Genomic DNA, 20,578 nt, shown 5'->3' on the forward strand with positions numbered 1-20,578 from the left:
TGCATTCCACCATGGCATCTTACAAGAGTGGAAAGCAGAAATACTCCTGTTTAAAAACAGATCGAACCTATGAAGGCACGGGCTCGTCCGGGATTTGAACCCAGGACCTCTCACACCCAAAGCGAGAATCATACCCCTAGACCAACGAGCCTGCTGCTGCAAAAGCCTTTCAAACATCTTCTGAAGTGTCTTTGTGAAAAAGCAGGGCCACTTGGAGACTCTCCTTCTAAGCGTGCCATAGCAATTGATGTTTTGTGCCAAGGGGTTTTTTTTTGCCTCTAGCAAGGCAAGAGGTAGTCAAGAAGCCCTATGCTAGCAAGCTGAACTGTGGCGCTGATGAGAAAAGCAGACCCTTTCTGGTAGTTGTACGCCTCCGCAGGACCTGGGCCCTTGCACCGTAGACTTCCAGACCAGAAGCACTGAAGGGCCTGCCATCTCTTGCGCCTGAGCCAGAGGAGCATGCCTCTTGTATTCAAGCACAATTGCTCGCTCAGTGCTCGATCAGGCGAGATTTATATGAGTGCCTCACAGGCCTGAAACACTCACCTGGGAGACGCGGGGTGGCTGAATTCCCAGAATGGCCTTCGATAGGAAAATTACCTCCTTTCCTCCCGACTCATTTCAGAATTGGGTGAAAATCGCAAGACAGTGTTCAGGGGTGCATGGGTACTGCCTACTCCCAGCTGCCTCTCTGTCTTCTTCATGTTAATTTCAAGTCACAAGGAGGGACCATTGCCATTCTGCTCCGCCCACCTAACCAGGAAACCCAGGTTGAGCTTGTCTGCCTGTTGTTGTTGCAGGGGCAGTGCCTTCTCTGCCCAAAAGTGGCAGGAGAGCCTCACTTCAAACGATGGAATCAACTGCTTAAGTAGAAACCAGCATGGTAGTTACAGTGATAAGGTGCAGCTCTAACAGAAGGCGTGACTGAGATGCCCCTTCCAGAAATACATGGAATGCTGATTGAGGGCCCAGCCGGAGGGTTGGTGGATTTCTTTTCATATGCTACAGCAGCTTGCAAAGATAGTGTTGTGGGGAGCTGGCTGTGCAAGCAGAGGAAGATTTAAGGGCAGAAAATAGACCTATCAGAAGTGCGATATGAACCCACAACTACATGAGCAAACCAGGATGCTTAGCTTAACTGAAGATCAAGCTCTCTTGAGGCTGCCGCCTTAGACCACTCGGCCATCCTGACAGCTGAGTCTGTGTTTAGGTCTGACTCCTCAGTCTGCACTTGTCGATGCTGCCGCTTGCAATGTTCCTATCAAGGTGACAGGTTTAAAGGCCCCACAATATAACATGGCCAAGAAAAAAAAAAGTAAAAAACAGAATAAGAAACCAGGCACATGCACGACTACGCAAAGATGCAGATAACTTTTTACCGGCCTGCAATAGTAATACAAGTTTTACACAGGTCACAAGTTTTTAAAGGCCATCCCTGAGTGAGACTAAGCTTTTAGGGAGCAAACACAAAAGCAGACACTGCCCATTGTTTCTGCCCGGTCTCGAACCGGGGACCTTTCGCGTGTTAGGCGAACGTGATAACCACTACACTACAGAAACAAGCATGAGGGCTTGACTGAAGGAGCAAAATTCCCCTCATATGTTTGCCCGATTGCCTCTATACTTGATCAGCAGTTGCTCGCAAAGCGAGGAGTAAGTGTGAAAATTGCAGCGTTGTCAGCCAGCAAGCGTACACTCAGATGTACTGAAAAGTCACAGCTGCGGGTAGAGACAAATATCTGATGCCTAAATGCCTGAAACCAGAGCCTGTGAAAGCATCACACAGAGCACACTGAAAGCAAGCAGGAAGGAAGCCAAGGCATGGTGATCCTTTTTTTCTCCTGAGGCTAAAAATATTTTGCACAACAATGCTTTGAGTGGAATGAGGAATCTTCAAGCTTTGTGTATTTTGAGTAAAATTTGTGTGTTTTCTGCTAAAAAGGGTGTGTTGGGGATTTGGACCCGGACACCAACGAGCGAGGGCACAGAAGCACCACTGCTCAGACCCTGCTCCTAGGGTTGAGGGCAGAGAGTGGGCGAATACATCGCAAGGCAAGAAAATGCACATGGTTCTCTCTTCTGCAATATGACTAGAGTCATTTCCATGGTCGTCATCGAACATGACATAAAACGCCTCTATCCTTTAGACCTTTTGGCCCATAATTACAAGAGGATGACTGAGTGAGACGCTCTGCCAAATTTGGCAGCCTCGCACTCAGTCATTTTCAAAATGCAGGGAAGCGCCGTATTTAGTAGAATACAGCGCACCCCTGTGCTTCCCTCTGCGCCAGCTCTAAATTAGCTGCCGAGCACCAACGCAGCCATCCTTGCGCCATGGTACAAGGATGGCTGCGTGGAGGGGGAAATTGTTTTTGTTCAGGAAGGCACACCTTCCTGCACAACAGAAATCTTCAGTGGCGATATGTTCGTGCAGCACACATAGAAAGAGCAAAAATGAGGAGAAATGAAAACATTTCTGCTCGTTTCTCCACTATAACGACACCCATTGTATGGCGCTTGGATTTTGGCGCTGCCACAGATTTACAAAAACTCGTAAAACTGGAGCAGCATCAAAATGCTATGGTGTTGCAGTGGCCCACCCAGAGCAACGCCCATTGCACGCCCCTTCCAGGGAAAGGGCTGCGTGTGAAGGGGCCGTATTTACAAGGTGGTGTTAAGCCACAAAACGTGGTTGAACGGCGTCTTGTAAATACGGCACAGTACATAGTGCCACCGGGGCGTCACTAAAGATGATGTGCCGGTGGCGATAGGGCCTTGTAAGTCTGGCCCTTTCTTTGCTCAAGGTGTATGTTCTTGGTGAAGGAAGGAAAGCCATTTTCGCTCTCATACCTTCCTTCCTTGGCTGGCTTGACCACAGTAGGCCCAGGCTTCAATGGAAAGGTCAAAAAGGGAGCAACTGACTGCCGTAAGGTGTATCGTCTTCTCTTGGTGAGTTGAGACCGATGCCCTTGGAGCGTAGTACCTCACGATGGTGAGGGATAGACACAGCCTCTTTAATTTCAATTTACCTGTCAGGTGAGGTGGTAAATGCAAATAATGTGATAAAGCACAGCAACTTGCTGTTTCTGCCTGGCCTCGAACCAGGGACCTTTCGCGTGTAAGGCGAACGTGATAACCACTACACTACAGAAACAGACATGCCTGCTTATTTGCTTCATGTGGCTATGCATTGGACTGGAACCACTGCACTGGAAACAGACACACCTGCTTTCTTTATGTGGCTATGCTTTGGACTGGAATGCAAGGACTAAGGGACAATATTCATGACGCTCAAAGCTGAGCCTTTCTGACAGGATCTCTTCCTTTGGAAGAAAGGAACTGGGATCACTTTCATTCCAAGAGGTGATTTCAAAACCAGCCCTGCAATTACTTTGGAGAAGCACTGTGCATTTCATGTTCCAACGAGAAGTGCTGCTCCAACACAAAAAAGCAGTTAGAAAGAAATCCTGCACTCCTTCATCATGCCGAACTGCCTCGACACCAGTAGAAAGCATGCAATGCATTCCACCATGGCATCTTACAAGAGTGGAAAGCAGAAATACTCCTGTTTAAAAACAGATCGAACCTATGAAGGCACGGGCTCGTCCGGGATTTGAACCCGGGACCTCTCACACCCAAAGCGAGAATCATACCCCTAGACCAACGAGCCTGCTGCTGCAAAAGCCTTTCAAACATCTTCTGAAGTGTCTTTGTGAAAAAGCAGGGCCACTTGGAGACTCTCCTTCTAAGCGTGCCATAGCAATTGATGTTTTGTGCCAAGGGTTTTTTTTTTGCCTCTAGCAAGGCAAGAGGTAGTCAAGAAGCCCTATGCTAGCAAGCTGAACTGTGGCGCTGATGAGAAAAGCAGACCCTTTCTGGTAGTTGTACGCCTCCGCAGGACCTGGGCCCTTGCACCGTAGACTTCCAGACCAGAAGCACTGAAGGGCCTGCCATCTCTTGCGCTTGAGCCAGAGGAGCATGCCTCTTGTATTCAAGCACAATTGCTCGCTCAGTGCTCGATCAGGCGAGATTTATATGAGTGCCTCACAGGCCTGAAACACTCACCTGGGAGACGCGGGGTGGCTGAATTCCCAGAATGGCCTTCGATAGGAAAATCACCTCCTTTCCTCCCGACTCATTTCAGAATTGGGTGAAAATCGCAAGACAGTGTTCAGGGGTGCATGGGTACTGCCTACTCCCAGCTGCCTCTCTGTCTTCTTCATGTTAATTTCAAGTCACAAGGAGGGACCATTGCCATTCTGCTCCGCCCACCTAACCAGGAAACCCAGGTTGAGCTTGTCTGCCTGTTGTTGTTGCAGGGGCAGTGCCTTCTCTGCCCAAAAGTGGCAGGAGAGCCTCACTTCAAACGATGGAATCAACTGCTTAAGTAGAAACCAGCATGGTAGTTACAGTGATAAGGTGCAGCTCTAACAGAAGGCGTGACTGAGATGCCCCTTCCAGAAATACATGGAATGCTGATTGAGGGCCCAGCCGGAGGGTTGGTGGATTTCTTTTCATATGCTACAGCAGCTTGCAAAGATAGTGTTGTGGGGAGCTGGCTGTGCAAGCAGAGGAAGATTTAAGGGCAGAAAATAGACCTATCAGAAGTGCGATATGAACCCACAACTACATGAGCAAACCAGGATGCTTAGCTTAACTGAAGATCAAGCTCTCTTGAGGCTGCCGCCTTAGACCACTCGGCCATCCTGACAGCTGAGTCTGTGTTTAGGTCTGACTCCTCAGTCTGCACTTGTCGATGCTGCCGCTTGCAATGTTCCTATCAAGGTGACAGGTTTAAAGGCCCCACAATATAACATGGCCAAGAAAAAAAAAAGTAAAAAACAGAATAAGAAACCAGGCACATGCACGACTACGCAAAGATGCAGATAACTTTTTACCGGCCTGCAATAGTAATACAAGTTTTACACAGGTCACAAGTTTTTAAAGGCCATCCCTGAGTGAGACTAAGCTTTTAGGGAGCAAACACAAAAGCAGACACTGCCCATTGTTTCTGCCCGGTCTCGAACCGGGGACCTTTCGCGTGTTAGGCAAACGTGATAACCACTACACTACAGAAACAAGCATGAGGGCTTGACTGAAGGAGCAAAATTCCCCTCATATGTTTGCCCGATTGCCTCTATACTTGATCAGCAGTTGCTCGCAAAGCGAGGAGTAAGTGTGAAAATTGCAGCGTTGTCAGCCAGCAAGCGTACACTCAGATGTACTGAAAAGTCACAGCTGCGGGTAGAGACAAATATCTGATGCCTAAATGCCTGAAACCAGAGCCTGTGAAAGCATCACACAGAGCACACTGAAAGCAAGCAGGAAGGAAGCCAAGGCATGGTGATCCTTTTTTTCTCCTGAGGCTAAAAATATTTTGCACAACAATGCTTTGAGTGGAATGAGGAATCTTCAAGCTTTGTGTATTTTGAGTAAAATTTGTGTGTTTTCTGCTAAAAAGGGTGTGTTGGGGATTTGGACCCGGACACCAACGAGCGAGGGCACAGAAGCACCACTGCTCAGACCCTGCTCCTAGGGTTGAGGGCAGAGAGTGGGCGAATACATCGCAAGGCAAGAAAATGCACATGGTTCTCTCTTCTGCAATATGACTAGAGTCATTTCCATGGTCGTCATCGAACATGACATAAAACGCCTCTATCCTTTAGACCTTTTGGCCCATAATTACAAGAGGATGACTGAGTGAGACGCTCTGCCAAATTTGGCAGCCTCGCACTCAGTCATTTTCAAAATGCAGGGAAGCGCCGTATTTAGTAGAATACAGCGCACCCCTGTGCTTCCCTCTGCGCCAGCTCTAAATTAGCTGCCGAGCACCAACGCAGCCATCCTTGCGCCATGGTACAAGGATGGCTGCGTGGAGGGGGAAATTGTTTTTGTTCAGGAAGGCACACCTTCCTGCACAACAGAAATCTTCAGTGGCGATATGTTCGTGCAGCACACATAGAAAGAGCAAAAATGAGGAGAAATGAAAACATTTCTGCTCGTTTCTCCACTATAACGACACCCATTGTATGGCGCTTGGATTTTGGCGCTGCCACAGATTTACAAAAACTCGTAAAACTGGAGCAGCATCAAAATGCTATGGTGTTGCAGTGGCCCACCCAGAGCAACGCCCATTGCACGCCCCTTCCAGGGAAAGGGCTGCGTGTGAAGGGGCCGTATTTACAAGGTGGTGTTAAGCCACAAAACGTGGTTGAACGGCGTCTTGTAAATACGGCACAGTACATAGTGCCACCGGGGCGTCACTAAAGATGATGTGCCGGTGGCGATAGGGCCTTGTAAGTCTGGCCCTTTCTTTGCTCAAGGTGTATGTTCTTGGTGAAGGTAGGAAAGCCATTTTCGCTCTCATACCTTCCTTCCTTGGCTGGCTTGACCACAGTAGGCCCAGGCTTCAATGGAAAGGTCAAAAAGGGAGCAACTGACTGCCGTAAGGTGTATCGTCTTCTCTTGGTGAGTTGAGACCGATGCCCTTGGAGCGTAGTACCTCACGATGGTGAGGGATAGACACAGCCTCTTTAATTTCAATTTACCTGTCAGGTGAGGTGGTAAATGCAAATAATGTGATAAAGCACAGCAACTTGCTGTTTCTGCCTGGCCTCAAACCAGGGACCTTTCGCGTGTAAGGCGAACGTGATAACCACTACACTACAGAAACAGACATGCCTGCTTAGTTGCTTCATGTGGCTATGCATTGGACTGGAACCACTGCACTGGAAACAGACACACCTGCTTTCTTTATGTGGCTATGCTTTGGACTGGAATGCAAGGACTAAGGGACAATATTCATGACGCTCAAAGCTGAGCCTTTCTGACAGGATCTCTTCCTTTGGAAGAAAGGAACTGGGATCACTTTCATTCCAAGAGGTGATTTCAAAACCAGCCCTGCAATTACTTTGGAGAAGCACTGTGCATTTCATGTTCCAACGAGAAGTGCTGCTCCAACACAAAAAAGCAGTTAGAAAGAAATCCCGCACTCCTTCATCATGCCGAACTGCCTCGACACCAGTAGAAAGCATGCAATGCATTCCACCATGGCATCTTACAAGAGTGGAAAGCAGAAATACTCCTGTTTAAAAACAGATCGAACCTATGAAGGCACGGGCTCGTCCGGGATTTGAACCCGGGACCTCTCACACCCAAAGCGAGAATCATACCCCTAGACCAACGAGCCTGCTGCTGCAAAAGCCTTTCAAACATCTTCTGAAGTGTCTTTGTGAAAAAGCAGGGCCACTTGGAGACTCTCCTTCTAAGCGTGCCATAGCAATTGATGTTTTGTGCCAAGGGTTTTTTTTTTGCCTCTAGCAAGGCAAGAGGTAGTCAAGAAGCCCTATGCTAGCAAGCTGAACTGTGGCGCTGATGAGAAAAGCAGACCCTTTCTGGTAGTTGTACGCCTCCGCAGGACCTGGGCCCTTGCACCGTAGACTTCCAGACCAGAAGCACTGAAGGGCCTGCCATCTCTTGCGCCTGAGCCAGAGGAGCATGCCTCTTGTATTCAAGCACAATTGCTCGCTCAGTGCTCGATCAGGCGAGATTTATATGAGTGCCTCACAGGCCTGAAACACTCACCTGGGAGACGCGGGGTGGCTGAATTCCCAGAATGGCCTTCGATAGGAAAATCACCTCCTTTCCTCCCGACTCATTTCAGAATTGGGTGAAAATCGCAAGACAGTGTTCAGGGGTGCATGGGTACTGCCTACTCCCAGCTGCCTCTCTGTCTTCTTCATGTTAATTTCAAGTCACAAGGAGGGACCATTGCCATTCTGCTCCGCCCACCTAACCAGGAAACCCAGGTTGAGCTTGTCTGCCTGTTGTTGTTGCAGGGGCAGTGCCTTCTCTGCCCAAAAGTGGCAGGAGAGCCTCACTTCAAACGATGGAATCAACTGCTTAAGTAGAAACCAGCATGGTAGTTACAGTGATAAGGTGCAGCTCTAACAGAAGGCGTGACTGAGATGCCCCTTCCAGAAATACATGGAATGCTGATTGAGGGCCCAGCCGGAGGGTTGGTGGATTTCTTTTCATATGCTACAGCAGCTTGCAAAGATAGTGTTGTGGGGAGCTGGCTGTGCAAGCAGAGGAAGATTTAAGGGCAGAAAATAGACCTATCAGAAGTGCGATATGAACCCACAACTACATGAGCAAACCAGGATGCTTAGCTTAACTGAAGATCAAGCTCTCTTGAGGCTGCCGCCTTAGACCACTCGGCCATCCTGACAGCTGAGTCTGTGTTTAGGTCTGACTCCTCAGTCTGCACTTGTCGATGCTGCCGCTTGCAATGTTCCTATCAAGGTGACAGGTTTAAAGGCCCCACAATATAACATGGCCAAGAAAAAAAAAAGTAAAAAACAGAATAAGAAACCAGGCACATGCACGACTACGCAAAGATGCAGATAACTTTTTACCGGCCTGCAATAGTAATACAAGTTTTACACAGGTCACAAGTTTTTAAAGGCCATCCCTGAGTGAGACTAAGCTTTTAGGGAGCAAACACAAAAGCAGACACTGCCCATTGTTTCTGCCCGGTCTCGAACCGGGGACCTTTCGCGTGTTAGGCGAACGTGATAACCACTACACTACAGAAACAAGCATGAGGGCTTGACTGAAGGAGCAAAATTCCCCTCATATGTTTGCCCGATTGCCTCTATACTTGATCAGCAGTTGCTCGCAAAGCGAGGAGTAAGTGTGAAAATTGCAGCGTTGTCAGCCAGCAAGCGTACACTCAGATGTACTGAAAAGTCACAGCTGCGGGTAGAGACAAATATCTGATGCCTAAATGCCTGAAACCAGAGCCTGTGAAAGCATCACACAGAGCACACTGAAAGCAAGCAGGAAGGAAGCCAAGGCATGGTGATCCTTTTTTTCTCCTGAGGCTAAAAATATTTTGCACAACAATGCTTTGAGTGGAATGAGGAATCTTCAAGCTTTGTGTATTTTGAGTAAAATTTGTGTGTTTTCTGCTAAAAAGGGTGTGTTGGGGATTTGGACCCGGACACCAACGAGCGAGGGCACAGAAGCACCACTGCTCAGACCCTGCTCCTAGGGTTGAGGGCAGAGAGTGGGCGAATACATCGCAAGGCAAGAAAATGCACATGGTTCTCTCTTCTGCAATATGACTAGAGTCATTTCCATGGTCGTCATCGAACATGACATAAAACGCCTCTATCCTTTAGACCTTTTGGCCCATAATTACAAGAGGATGACTGAGTGAGACGCTCTGCCAAATTTGGCAGCCTCGCACTCAGTCATTTTCAAAATGCAGGGAAGCGCCGTATTTAGTAGAATACAGCGCACCCCTGTGCTTCCCTCTGCGCCAGCTCTAAATTAGCTGCCGAGCACCAACGCAGCCATCCTTGCGCCATGGTACAAGGATGGCTGCGTGGAGGGGGAAATTGTTTTTGTTCAGGAAGGCACACCTTCCTGCACAACAGAAATCTTCAGTGGCGATATGTTCGTGCAGCACACATAGAAAGAGCAAAAATGAGGAGAAATGAAAACATTTCTGCTCGTTTCTCCACTATAACGACACCCATTGTATGGCGCTTGGATTTTGGCGCTGCCACAGATTTACAAAAACTCGTAAAACTGGAGCAGCATCAAAATGCTATGGTGTTGCAGTGGCCCACCCAGAGCAACGCCCATTGCACGCCCCTTCCAGGGAAAGGGCTGCGTGTGAAGGGGCCGTATTTACAAGGTGGTGTTAAGCCACAAAACGTGGTTGAACGGCGTCTTGTAAATACGGCACAGTACATAGTGCCACCGGGGCGTCACTAAAGATGATGTGCCGGTGGCGATAGGGCCTTGTAAGTCTGGCCCTTTCTTTGCTCAAGGTGTATGTTCTTGGTGAAGGTAGGAAAGCCATTTTCGCTCTCATACCTTCCTTCCTTGGCTGGCTTGACCACAGTAGGCCCAGGCTTCAATGGAAAGGTCAAAAAGGGAGCAACTGACTGCCGTAAGGTGTATCGTCTTCTCTTGGTGAGTTGAGAACGATGCCCTTGGAGCGTAGTACCTCACGATGGTGAGGGATAGACACAGCCTCTTTAATTTCAATTTACCTGTCAGGTGAGGTGGTAAATGCAAATAATGTGATAAAGCACAGCAACTTGCTGTTTCTGCCTGGCCTCGAACCAGGGACCTTTCGCGTGTAAGGCGAACGTGATAACCACTACACTACAGAAACAGACATGCCTGCTTATTTGCTTCATGTGGCTATGCATTGGACTGGAACCACTGCACTGGAAACAGACACACCTGCTTTCTTTATGTGGCTATGCTTTGGACTGGAATGCAAGGACTAAGGGACAATATTCATGACGCTCAAAGCTGAGCCTTTCTGACAGGATCTCTTCCTTTGGAAGAAAGGAACTGGGATCACTTTCATTCCAAGAGGTGATTTCAAAACCAGCCCTGCAATTACTTTGGAGAAGCACTGTGCATTTCATGTTCCAACGAGAAGTGCTGCTCCAACACAAAAAAGCAGTTAGAAAGAAATCCCGCACTCCTTCATCATGCCGAACTGCCTCGACACCAGTAGAAAGCATGCAATGCATTCCACCATGGCATCTTACAAGAGTGGAAAGCAGAAATACTCCTGTTTAAAAACAGATCGAACCTATGAAGGCACGGGCTCGTCCGGGATTTGAACCCGGGACCTCTCACACCCAAAGCGAGAATCATACCCCTAGACCAACGAGCCTGCTGCTGCAAAAGCCTTTCAAACATCTTCTGAAGTGTCTTTGTGAAAAAGCAGGGCCACTTGGAGACTCTCCTTCTAAGCGTGCCATAGCAATTGATGTTTTGTGCCAAGGGTTTTTTTTTTGCCTCTAGCAAGGCAAGAGGTAGTCAAGAAGCCCTATGCTAGCAAGCTGAACTGTGGCGCTGATGAGAAAAGCAGACCCTTTCTGGTAGTTGTACGCCTCCGCAGGACCTGGGCCCTTGCACCGTAGACTTCCAGACCAGAAGCACTGAAGGGCCTGCCATCTCTTGCGCTTGAGCCAGAGGAGCATGCCTCTTGTATTCAAGCACAATTGCTCGCTCAGTGCTCGATCAGGCGAGATTTATATGAGTGCCTCACAGGCCTGAAACACTCACCTGGGAGACGCGGGGTGGCTGAATTCCCAGAATGGCCTTCGATAGGAAAATCACCTCCTTTCCTCCCGACTCATTTCAGAATTGGGTGAAAATCGCAAGACAGTGTTCAGGGGTGCATGGGTACTGCCTACTCCCAGCTGCCTCTCTGTCTTCTTCATGTTAATTTCAAGTCACAAGGAGGGACCATTGCCATTCTGCTCCGCCCACCTAACCAGGAAACCCAGGTTGAGCTTGTCTGCCTGTTGTTGTTGCAGGGGCAGTGCCTTCTCTGCCCAAAAGTGGCAGGAGAGCCTCACTTCAAACGATGGAATCAACTGCTTAAGTAGAAACCAGCATGGTAGTTACAGTGATAAGGTGCAGCTCTAACAGAAGGCGTGACTGAGATGCCCCTTCCAGAAATACATGGAATGCTGATTGAGGGCCCAGCCGGAGGGTTGGTGGATTTCTTTTCATATGCTACAGCAGCTTGCAAAGATAGTGTTGTGGGGAGCTGGCTGTGCAAGCAGAGGAAGATTTAAGGGCAGAAAATAGACCTATCAGAAGTGCGATATGAACCCACAACTACATGAGCAAACCAGGATGCTTAGCTTAACTGAAGATCAAGCTCTCTTGAGGCTGCCGCCTTAGACCACTCGGCCATCCTGACAGCTGAGTCTGTGTTTAGGTCTGACTCCTCAGTCTGCACTTGTCGATGCTGCCGCTTGCAATGTTCCTATCAAGGTGACAGGTTTAAAGGCCCCACAATATAACATGGCCAAGAAAAAAAAAAGTAAAAAACAGAATAAGAAACCAGGCACATGCACGACTACGCAAAGATGCAGATAACTTTTTACCGGCCTGCAATAGTAATACAAGTTTTACACAGGTCACAAGTTTTTAAAGGCCATCCCTGAGTGAGACTAAGCTTTTAGGGAGCAAACACAAAAGCAGACACTGCCCATTGTTTCTGCCCGGTCTCAAACCGGGGACCTTTCGCATGTTAGGCGAACGTGATAACCACTACACTACAGAAACAAGCATGAGGGCTTGACTGAAGGAGCAAAATTCCCCTCATATGTTTGCCCGATTGCCTCTATACTTGATCAGCAGTTGCTCGCAAAGCGAGGAGTAAGTGTGAAAATTGCAGCGTTGTCAGCCAGCAAGCGTACACTCAGATGTACTGAAAAGTCACAGCTGCGGGTAGAGACAAATATCTGATGCCTAAATGCCTGAAACCAGAGCCTGTGAAAGCATCACACAGAGCACACTGAAAGCAAGCAGGAAGGAAGCCAAGGCATGGTGATCCTTTTTTTCTCCTGAGGCTAAAAATATTTTGCACAACAATGCTTTGAGTGGAATGAGGAATCTTCAAGCTTTGTGTATTTTGAGTAAAATTTGTGTGTTTTCTGCTAAAAAGGGTGTGTTGGGGATTTGGACCCGGACACCAACGAGCGAGGGCACAGAAGCACCACTGCTCAGACCCTGCTCCTAGGGTTGAGGGCAGAGAGTGGGCGAATACATCGCAAGGCAAGAAAATGCACATGGTTCTCTCTTCTGCAATATGACTAGAGTCATTTCCATGGTCGTCATCGAACATGACATAAAACGCCTCTATCCTTTAGACCTTTTGGCCCATAATTACAAGAGGATGACTGAGTGAGACGCTCTGCCAAATTTGGCAGCCTCGCACTCAGTCATTTTCAAAATGCAGGGAAGCGCCGTATTTAGTAGAATACAGCGCACCCCTGTGCTTCCCTCTGCGCCAGCTCTAAATTAGCTGCCGAGCACCAACGCAGCCATCCTTGCGCCATGGTACAAGGATGGCTGCGTGGAGGGGGAAATTGTTTTTGTTCAGGAAGGCACACCTTCCTGCACAACAGAAATCTTCAGTGGCGATATGTTCGTGCAGCACACATAGAAAGAGCAAAAATGAGGAGAAATGAAAACATTTCTGCTCGTTTCTCCACTATAACGACACCCATTGTATGGCGCTTGGATTTTGGCGCTGCCACAGATTTACAAAAACTCGTAAAACTGGAGCAGCATCAAAATGCTATGGTGTTGCAGTGGCCCACCCAGAGCAACGCCCATTGCACGCCCCTTCCAGGGAAAGGGCTGCGTGTGAAGGGGCCGTATTTACAAGGTGGTGTTAAGCCACAAAACGTGGTTGAACGGCGTCTTGTAAATACGGCACAGTACATAGTGCCACCGGGGCGTCACTAAAGATGATGTGCCGGTGGCGATAGGGCCTTGTAAGTCTGGCCCTTTCTTTGCTCAAGGTGTATGTTCTTGGTGAAGGTAGGAAAGCCATTTTCGCTCTCATACCTTCCTTCCTTGGCTGGCTTGACCACAGTAGGCCCAGGCTTCAATGGAAAGGTCAAAAAGGGAGCAACTGACTGCCGTAAGGTGTATCGTCTTCTCTTGGTGAGTTGAGACCGATGCCCTTGGAGCGTAGTACCTCACGATGGTGAGGGATAGACACAGCCTCTTTAATTTCAATTTACCTGTCAGGTGAGGTGGTAAATGCAAATAATGTGATAAAGCACAGCAACTTGCTGTTTCTGCCTGGCCTCGAACCAGGGACCTTTCGCGTGTAAGGCGAACGTGATAACCACTACACTACAGAAACAGACATGCCTGCTTATTTGCTTCATGTGGCTATGCATTGGACTGGAACCACTGCACTGGAAACAGACACACCTGCTTTCTTTATGTGGCTATGCTTTGGACTGGAATGCAAGGACTAAGGGACAATATTCATGACGCTCAAAGCTGAGCCTTTCTGACAGGATCTCTTCCTTTGGAAGAAAGGAACTGGGATCACTTTCATTCCAAGAGGTGATTTCAAAACCAGCCCTGCAATTACTTTGGAGAAGCACTGTGCATTTCATGTTCCAACGAGAAGTGCTGCTCCAACACAAAAAAGCAGTTAGAAAGAAATCCCGCACTCCTTCATCATGCCGAACTGCCTCGACACCAGTAGAAAGCATGCAATGCATTCCACCATGGCATCTTACAAGAGTGGAAAGCAGAAATACTCCTGTTTAAAAACAGATCGAACCTATGAAGGCACGGGCTCGTCCGGGATTTGAACCCGGGACCTCTCACACCCAAAGCGAGAATCATACCCCTAGACCAACGAGCCTGCTGCTGCAAAAGCCTTTCAAACATCTTCTGAAGTGTCTTTGTGAAAAAGCAGGGCCACTTGGAGACTCTCCTTCTAAGCGTGCCATAGCAATTGATGTTTTGTGCCAAGGGTTTTTTTTTTGCCTCTAGCAAGGCAAGAGGTAGTCAAGAAGCCCTATGCTAGCAAGCTGAACTGTGGCACTGATGAGAAAAGCAGACCCTTTCTGGTAGTTGTACGCCTCCGCAGGACCTGGGCCCTTGCACCGTAGACTTCCAGACCAGAAGCACTGAAGGGCCTGCCATCTCTTGCGCCTGAGCCAGAGGAGCATGCCTCTTGTATTCAAGCACAATTGCTCGCTCAGTGCTCGATCAGGCGAGATTTATATGAGTGCCTCACAGGCCTGAAACACTCACCTGGGAGACGCGGGGTGGCTGAATTCCCAGAATGGCCTTCGATAGGAAAATCACCTCCTTTCCTCCCGACTCATTTCAGAATTGGGTGAAAATCGCAAGACAGTGTTCAGGGGTGCATGGGTACTGCCTACTCCCAGCTGCCTCTCTGTCTTCTTCATGTTAATTTCAAGTCACAAGGAGGGACCATTGCCATTCTGCTCCGCCCACCTAACCAGGAAACCCAGGTTGAGCTTGTCTGCCTGTTGTTGTTGCAGGGGCAGTGCCTTCTCTGCCCAAAAGTGGCAGGAGAGCCTCACTTCAAACGATGGAATCAACTGCTTAAGTAGAAACCAGCATGGTAGTTACAGTGATAAGGTGCAGCTCTAACAGAAGGCGTGACTGAGATGCCCCTTCCAGAAATACATGGAATGCTGATTGAGGGCCCAGCCGGAGGGTTGGTGGATTTCTTTTCATATGCTACAGCAGCTTGCAAAGATAGTGTTGTGGGGAGCTGGCTGTGCAAGCAGAGGAAGATTTAAGGGCAGAAAATAGACCTATCAGAAGTGCGATATGAACCCACAACTACATGAGCAAACCAGGATGCTTAGCTTAACTGAAGATCAAGCTCTCTTGAGGCTGCCGCCTTAGACCACTCGGCCATCCTGACAGCTGAGTCTGTGTTTAGGTCTGACTCCTCAGTCTGCACTTGTCGATGCTGCCGCTTGCAATGTTCCTATCAAGGTGACAGGTTTAAAGGCCCCACAATATAACATGGCCAAGAAAAAAAAAAGTAAAAAACAGAATAAGAAACCAGGCACATGCACGACTACGCAAAGATGCAGATAACTTTTTACCGGCCTGCAATAGTAATACAAGTTTTACACAGGTCACAAGTTTTTAAAGGCCATCCCTGAGTGAGACTAAGCTTTTAGGGAGCAAACACAAAAGCAGACACTGCCCATTGTTTCTGCCCGGTCTCGAACCGGGGACCTTTCGCGTGTTAGGCAAACGTGATAACCACTACACTACAGAAACAAGCATGAGGGCTTGACTGAAGGAGCAAAATTCCCCTCATATGTTTGCCCGATTGCCTCTATACTTGATCAGCAGTTGCTCGCAAAGCGAGGAGTAAGTGTGAAAATTGCAGCGTTGTCAGCCAGCAAGCGTACACTCAGATGTACTGAAAAGTCACAGCTGCGGGTAGAGACAAATATCTGATGCCTAAATGCCTGAAACCAGAGCCTGTGAAAGCATCACACAGAGCACACTGAAAGCAAGCAGGAAGGAAGCCAAGGCATGGTGATCCTTTTTTTCTCCTGAGGCTAAAAATATTTTGCACAACAATGCTTTGAGTGGAATGAGGAATCTTCAAGCTTTGTGTATTTTGAGTAAAATTTGTGTGTTTTCTGCTAAAAAGGGTGTGTTGGGGATTTGGACCCGGACACCAACGAGCGAGGGCACAGAAGCACCACTGCTCAGACCCTGCTCCTAGGGTTGAGGGCAGAGAGTGGGCGAATACATCGCAAGGCAAGAAAATGCACATGGTTCTCTCTTCTGCAATATGACTAGAGTCATTTCCATGGTCGTCATCGAACATGACATAAAACGCCTCTATCCTTTAGACCTTTTGGCCCATAATTACAAGAGGATGACTGAGTGAGACGCTCTGCCAAATTTGGCAGCCTCGCACTCAGTCATTTTCAAAATGCAGGGAAGCGCCGTATTTAGTAGAATACAGCGCACCCCTGTGCTTCCCTCTGCGCCAGCTCTAAATTAGCTGCCGAGCACCAACGCAGCCATCCTTGCGCCATGGTACAAGGATGGCTGCGTGGAGGGGGAAATTGTTTTTGTTCAGGAAGGCACACCTTCCTGCACAACAGAAATCTTCAGTGGCGATATGTTCGTGCAGCACACATAGAAAGAGCAAAAATGAGGAGAAATGAAAACATTTCTGCTCGTTTCTCCACTATAACGACACCCATTGTATGGCGCTTGGATTTTGGCGCTGCCACAGATTTACAAAAACTCGTAAAACTGGAGCAGCATCAAAATGCTATGGTGTTGCAGTGGCCCACCCAGAGCAACGCCCATTGCACGCCCCTTCCAGGGAAAGGGCTGCGTGTGAAGGGGCCGTATTTACAAGGTGGTGTTAAGCCACAAAACGTGGTTGAACGGCGTCTTGTAAATACGGCACAGTACATAGTGCCACCGGGGCGTCACTAAAGATGATGTGCCGGTGGCGATAGGGCCTTGTAAGTCTGGCCCTTTCTTTGCTCAAGGTGTATGTTCTTGGTGAAGGTAGGAAAGCCATTTTCGCTCTCATACCTTCCTTCCTTGGCTGGCTTGACCACAGTAGGCCCAGGCTTCAATGGAAAGGTCAAAAAGGGAGCAACTGACTGCCGTAAGGTGTATCGTCTTCTCTTGGTGAGTTGAGACCGATGCCCTTGGAGCGTAGTACCTCACGATGGTGAGGGATAGACACAGCCTCTTTAATTTCAATTTACCTGTCAGGTGAGGTGGTAAATGCAAATAATGTGATAAAGCACAGCAACTTGCTGTTTCTGCCTGGCCTCGAACCAGGGACCTTTCGCGTGTAAGGCAAACGTGATAACCACTACACTACAGAAACAGACATGCCTGCTCATTTGCTTCATGTGGCTATGCATTGGACTGGAACCACTGCACTGGAAACAGACACACCTGCTTTCTTTATGTGGCTATGCTTTGGACTGGAATGCAAGGACTAAGGGACAATATTCATGACGCTCAAAGCTGAGCCTTTCTGACAGGATCTCTTCCTTTGGAAGAAAGGAACTGGGATCACTTTCATTCCAAGAGGTGATTTCAAAACCAGCCCTGCAATTACTTTGGAGAAGCACTGTGCATTTCATGTTCCAACGAGAAGTGCTGCTCCAACACAAAAAAGCAGTTAGAAAGAAATCCCGCACTCCTTCATCATGCCGAACTGCCTCGACACCAGTAGAAAGCATGCAATGCATTCCACCATGGCATCTTACAAGAGTGGAAAGCAGAAATACTCCTGTTTAAAAACAGATCGAACCTATGAAGGCACGGGCTCGTCCGGGATTTGAACCCGGGACTTCTCACACCCAAAGCGAGAATCATACCCCTAGACCAACGAGCCTGCTGCTGCAAAAGCCTTTCAAACATCTTCTGAAGTGTCTTTGTGAAAAAGCAGGGCCACTTGGAGACTCTCCTTCTAAGCGTGCCATAGCAATTGATGTTTTGTGCCAAGGGTTTTTTTTTTGCCTCTAGCAAGGCAAGAGGTAGTCAAGAAGCCCTATGCTAGCAAGCTGAACTGTGGCGCTGATGAGAAAAGCAGACCCTTTCTGGTAGTTGTACGCCTCCGCAGGACCTGGGCCCTTGCACCGTAGACTTCCAGACCAGAAGCACTGAAGGGCCTGCCATCTCTTGCGCCTGAGCCAGAGGAGCATGCCTCTTGTATTCAAGCACAATTGCTCGCTCAGTGCTCGATCAGGCGAGATTTATATGAGTGCCTCACAGGCCTGAAACACTCACCTGGGAGACGCGGGGTGGCTGAATTCCCAGAATGGCCTTCGATAGGAAAATCACCTCCTTTCCTCCCGACTCATTTCAGAATTGGGTGAAAATCGCAAGACAGTGTTCAGGGGTGCATGGGTACTGCCTACTCCCAGCTGCCTCTCTGTCTTCTTCATGTTAATTTCAAGTCACAAGGAGGGACCATTGCCATTCTGCTCCGCCCACCTAACCAGGAAACCCAGGTTGAGCTTGTCTGCCTGTTGTTGTTGCAGGGGCAGTGCCTTCTCTGCCCAAAAGTGGCAGGAGAGCCTCACTTCAAACGATGGAATCAACTGCTTAAGTAGAAACCAGCATGGTAGTTACAGTGATAAGGTGCAGCTCTAACAGAAGGCGTGACTGAGATGCCCCTTCCAGAAATACATGGAATGCTGATTGAGGGCCCAGCCGGAGGGTTGGTGGATTTCTTTTCATATGCTACAGCAGCTTGCAAAGATAGTGTTGTGGGGAGCTGGCTGTGCAAGCAGAGGAAGATTTAAGGGCAGAAAATAGACCTATCAGAAGTGCGATATGAACCCACAACTACATGAGCAAACCAGGATGCTTAGCTTAACTGAAGATCAAGCTCTCTTGAGGCTGCCGCCTTAGACCACTCGGCCATCCTGACAGCTGAGTCTGTGTTTAGGTCTGACTCCTCAGTCTGCACTTGTCGATGCTGCCGCTTGCAATGTTCCTATCAAGGTGACAGGTTTAAAGGCCCCACAATATAACATGGCCAAGAAAAAAAAAAGTAAAAAACAGAATAAGAAACCAGGCACATGCACGACTACGCAAAGATGCAGATAACTTTTTACCGGCCTGCAATAGTAATACAAGTTTTACACAGGTCACAAGTTTTTAAAGGCCATCCCTGAGTGAGACTAAGCTTTTAGGGAGCAAACACAAAAGCAGACACTGCCCATTGTTTCTGCCCGGTCTCGAACCGGGGACCTTTCGCGTGTTAGGCGAACGTGATAACCACTACACTACAGAAACAAGCATGAGGGCTTGACTGAAGGAGCAAAATTCCCCTCATATGTTTGCCCGATTGCCTCTATACTTGATCAGCAGTTGCTCGCAAAGCGAGGAGTAAGTGTGAAAATTGCAGCGTTGTCAGCCAGCAAGCGTACACTCAGATGTACTGAAAAGTCACAGCTGCGGGTAGAGACAAATATCTGATGCCTAAATGCCTGAAACCAGAGCCTGTGAAAGCATCACACAGAGCACACTGAAAGCAAGCAGGAAGGAAGCCAAGGCATGGTGATCCTTTTTTTCTCCTGAGGCTAAAAATATTTTGCACAACAATGCTTTGAGTGGAATGAGGAATCTTCAAGCTTTGTGTATTTTGAGTAAAATTTGTGTGTTTTCTGCTAAAAAGGGTGTGTTGGGGATTTGGACCCGGACACCAACGAGCGAGGGCACAGAAGCACCACTGCTCAGACCCTGCTCCTAGGGTTGAGGGCAGAGAGTGGGTGAATACATCGCAAGGCAAGAAAATGCACATGGTTCTCTCTTCTGCAATATGACTAGAGTCATTTCCATGGTCGTCATCGAACATGACATAAAACGCCTCTATCCTTTAGACCTTTTGGCCCATAATTACAAGAGGATGACTGAGTGAGACGCTCTGCCAAATTTGGCAGCCTCGCACTCAGTCATTTTCAAAATGCAGGGAAGCGCCGTATTTAGTAGAATACAGCGCACCCCTGTGCTTCCCTCTGCGCCAGCTCTAAATTAGCTGCCGAGCACCAACGCAGCCATCCTTGCGCCATGGTACAAGGATGGATGCGTGGAGGGGGAAATTGTTTTTGTTCAGGAAGGCACACCTTCCTGCACAACAGAAATCTTCAGTGGCGATATGTTCGTGCAGCACACATAGAAAGAGCAAAAATGAGGAGAAATGAAAACATTTCTGCTCGTTTCTCCACTATAACGACACCCATTGTATGGCGCTTGGATTTTGGCGCTGCCACAGATTTACAAAAACTCGTAAAACTGGAGCAGCATCAAAATGCTATGGTGTTGCAGTGGCCCACCCAGAGCAACGCCCATTGCACGCCCCTTCCAGGGAAAGGGCTGCGTGAAGGGGCCGTATTTACAAGGTGGTGTTAAGCCACAAAACGTGGTTGAACGGCGTCTTGTAAATACGGCACAGTACATAGTGCCACCGGGGCGTCACTAAAGATGATGTGCCGGTGGCGATAGGGCCTTGTAAGTCTGGCCCTTTCTTTGCTCAAGGTGTATGTTCTTGGTGAAGGTAGGAAAGCCATTTTCGCTCTCATACCTTCCTTCCTTGGCTGGCTTGACCACAGTAGGCCCAGGCTTCAATGGAAAGGTCAAAAAGGGAGCAACTGACTGCCGTAAGGTGTATCGTCTTCTCTTGGTGAGTTGAGACCGATGCCCTTGGAGCGTAGTACCT

At 48.4% G+C, this 20,578-nt stretch overlaps 17 non-coding genes across 17 annotated transcripts; all 17 read right to left on the minus strand.

Annotated features, from left to right (window-relative positions):
• Nucleotides 1-79: 79 nt before the first annotated feature.
• Nucleotides 80-151, minus strand: TRNAP-UGG (transfer RNA proline (anticodon UGG)). The gene has a single exon. It is a non-coding gene; the product is annotated as a tRNA-Pro (tRNA).
• Nucleotides 152-1,487: 1,336 nt separating this feature from the next.
• Nucleotides 1,488-1,560, minus strand: TRNAV-AAC (transfer RNA valine (anticodon AAC)). The gene has a single exon. It is a non-coding gene; the product is annotated as a tRNA-Val (tRNA).
• Nucleotides 1,561-3,081: 1,521 nt separating this feature from the next.
• Nucleotides 3,082-3,154, minus strand: TRNAV-UAC (transfer RNA valine (anticodon UAC)). Its single transcript has one exon. It is a non-coding gene; the product is annotated as a tRNA-Val (tRNA).
• A 444-nt stretch (nucleotides 3,155-3,598) lies between these two features.
• TRNAP-UGG (transfer RNA proline (anticodon UGG)) lies at nucleotides 3,599-3,670 on the minus strand. The gene has a single exon. It is a non-coding gene; the product is annotated as a tRNA-Pro (tRNA).
• A 1,336-nt stretch (nucleotides 3,671-5,006) lies between these two features.
• TRNAV-AAC (transfer RNA valine (anticodon AAC)) lies at nucleotides 5,007-5,079 on the minus strand. The gene has a single exon. It is a non-coding gene; the product is annotated as a tRNA-Val (tRNA).
• Nucleotides 5,080-6,600: 1,521 nt separating this feature from the next.
• TRNAV-UAC (transfer RNA valine (anticodon UAC)) lies at nucleotides 6,601-6,673 on the minus strand. Its single transcript has one exon. It is a non-coding gene; the product is annotated as a tRNA-Val (tRNA).
• A 444-nt stretch (nucleotides 6,674-7,117) lies between these two features.
• On the minus strand, nucleotides 7,118-7,189 carry TRNAP-UGG (transfer RNA proline (anticodon UGG)). The gene has a single exon. It is a non-coding gene; the product is annotated as a tRNA-Pro (tRNA).
• Nucleotides 7,190-8,525: 1,336 nt separating this feature from the next.
• TRNAV-AAC (transfer RNA valine (anticodon AAC)) lies at nucleotides 8,526-8,598 on the minus strand. The gene has a single exon. It is a non-coding gene; the product is annotated as a tRNA-Val (tRNA).
• A 1,521-nt stretch (nucleotides 8,599-10,119) lies between these two features.
• TRNAV-UAC (transfer RNA valine (anticodon UAC)) lies at nucleotides 10,120-10,192 on the minus strand. The gene has a single exon. It is a non-coding gene; the product is annotated as a tRNA-Val (tRNA).
• Nucleotides 10,193-10,636: 444 nt separating this feature from the next.
• TRNAP-UGG (transfer RNA proline (anticodon UGG)) lies at nucleotides 10,637-10,708 on the minus strand. Its single transcript has one exon. It is a non-coding gene; the product is annotated as a tRNA-Pro (tRNA).
• A 1,336-nt stretch (nucleotides 10,709-12,044) lies between these two features.
• TRNAV-AAC (transfer RNA valine (anticodon AAC)) lies at nucleotides 12,045-12,117 on the minus strand. Its single transcript has one exon. It is a non-coding gene; the product is annotated as a tRNA-Val (tRNA).
• A 1,521-nt stretch (nucleotides 12,118-13,638) lies between these two features.
• TRNAV-UAC (transfer RNA valine (anticodon UAC)) lies at nucleotides 13,639-13,711 on the minus strand. The gene has a single exon. It is a non-coding gene; the product is annotated as a tRNA-Val (tRNA).
• A 444-nt stretch (nucleotides 13,712-14,155) lies between these two features.
• TRNAP-UGG (transfer RNA proline (anticodon UGG)) lies at nucleotides 14,156-14,227 on the minus strand. Its single transcript has one exon. It is a non-coding gene; the product is annotated as a tRNA-Pro (tRNA).
• Nucleotides 14,228-15,563: 1,336 nt separating this feature from the next.
• Nucleotides 15,564-15,636, minus strand: TRNAV-AAC (transfer RNA valine (anticodon AAC)). Its single transcript has one exon. It is a non-coding gene; the product is annotated as a tRNA-Val (tRNA).
• Nucleotides 15,637-17,157: 1,521 nt separating this feature from the next.
• On the minus strand, nucleotides 17,158-17,230 carry TRNAV-UAC (transfer RNA valine (anticodon UAC)). The gene has a single exon. It is a non-coding gene; the product is annotated as a tRNA-Val (tRNA).
• A 444-nt stretch (nucleotides 17,231-17,674) lies between these two features.
• TRNAP-UGG (transfer RNA proline (anticodon UGG)) lies at nucleotides 17,675-17,746 on the minus strand. Its single transcript has one exon. It is a non-coding gene; the product is annotated as a tRNA-Pro (tRNA).
• Nucleotides 17,747-19,082: 1,336 nt separating this feature from the next.
• Nucleotides 19,083-19,155, minus strand: TRNAV-AAC (transfer RNA valine (anticodon AAC)). Its single transcript has one exon. It is a non-coding gene; the product is annotated as a tRNA-Val (tRNA).
• Between the last annotated feature and the right edge of the window lie 1,423 nt (nucleotides 19,156-20,578).

This window comes from Pleurodeles waltl, chromosome 10 (assembly GCF_031143425.1).
Source record: "Pleurodeles waltl isolate 20211129_DDA chromosome 10, aPleWal1.hap1.20221129, whole genome shotgun sequence".
NCBI lineage: Eukaryota > Metazoa > Chordata > Amphibia > Caudata > Salamandridae > Pleurodeles > Pleurodeles waltl.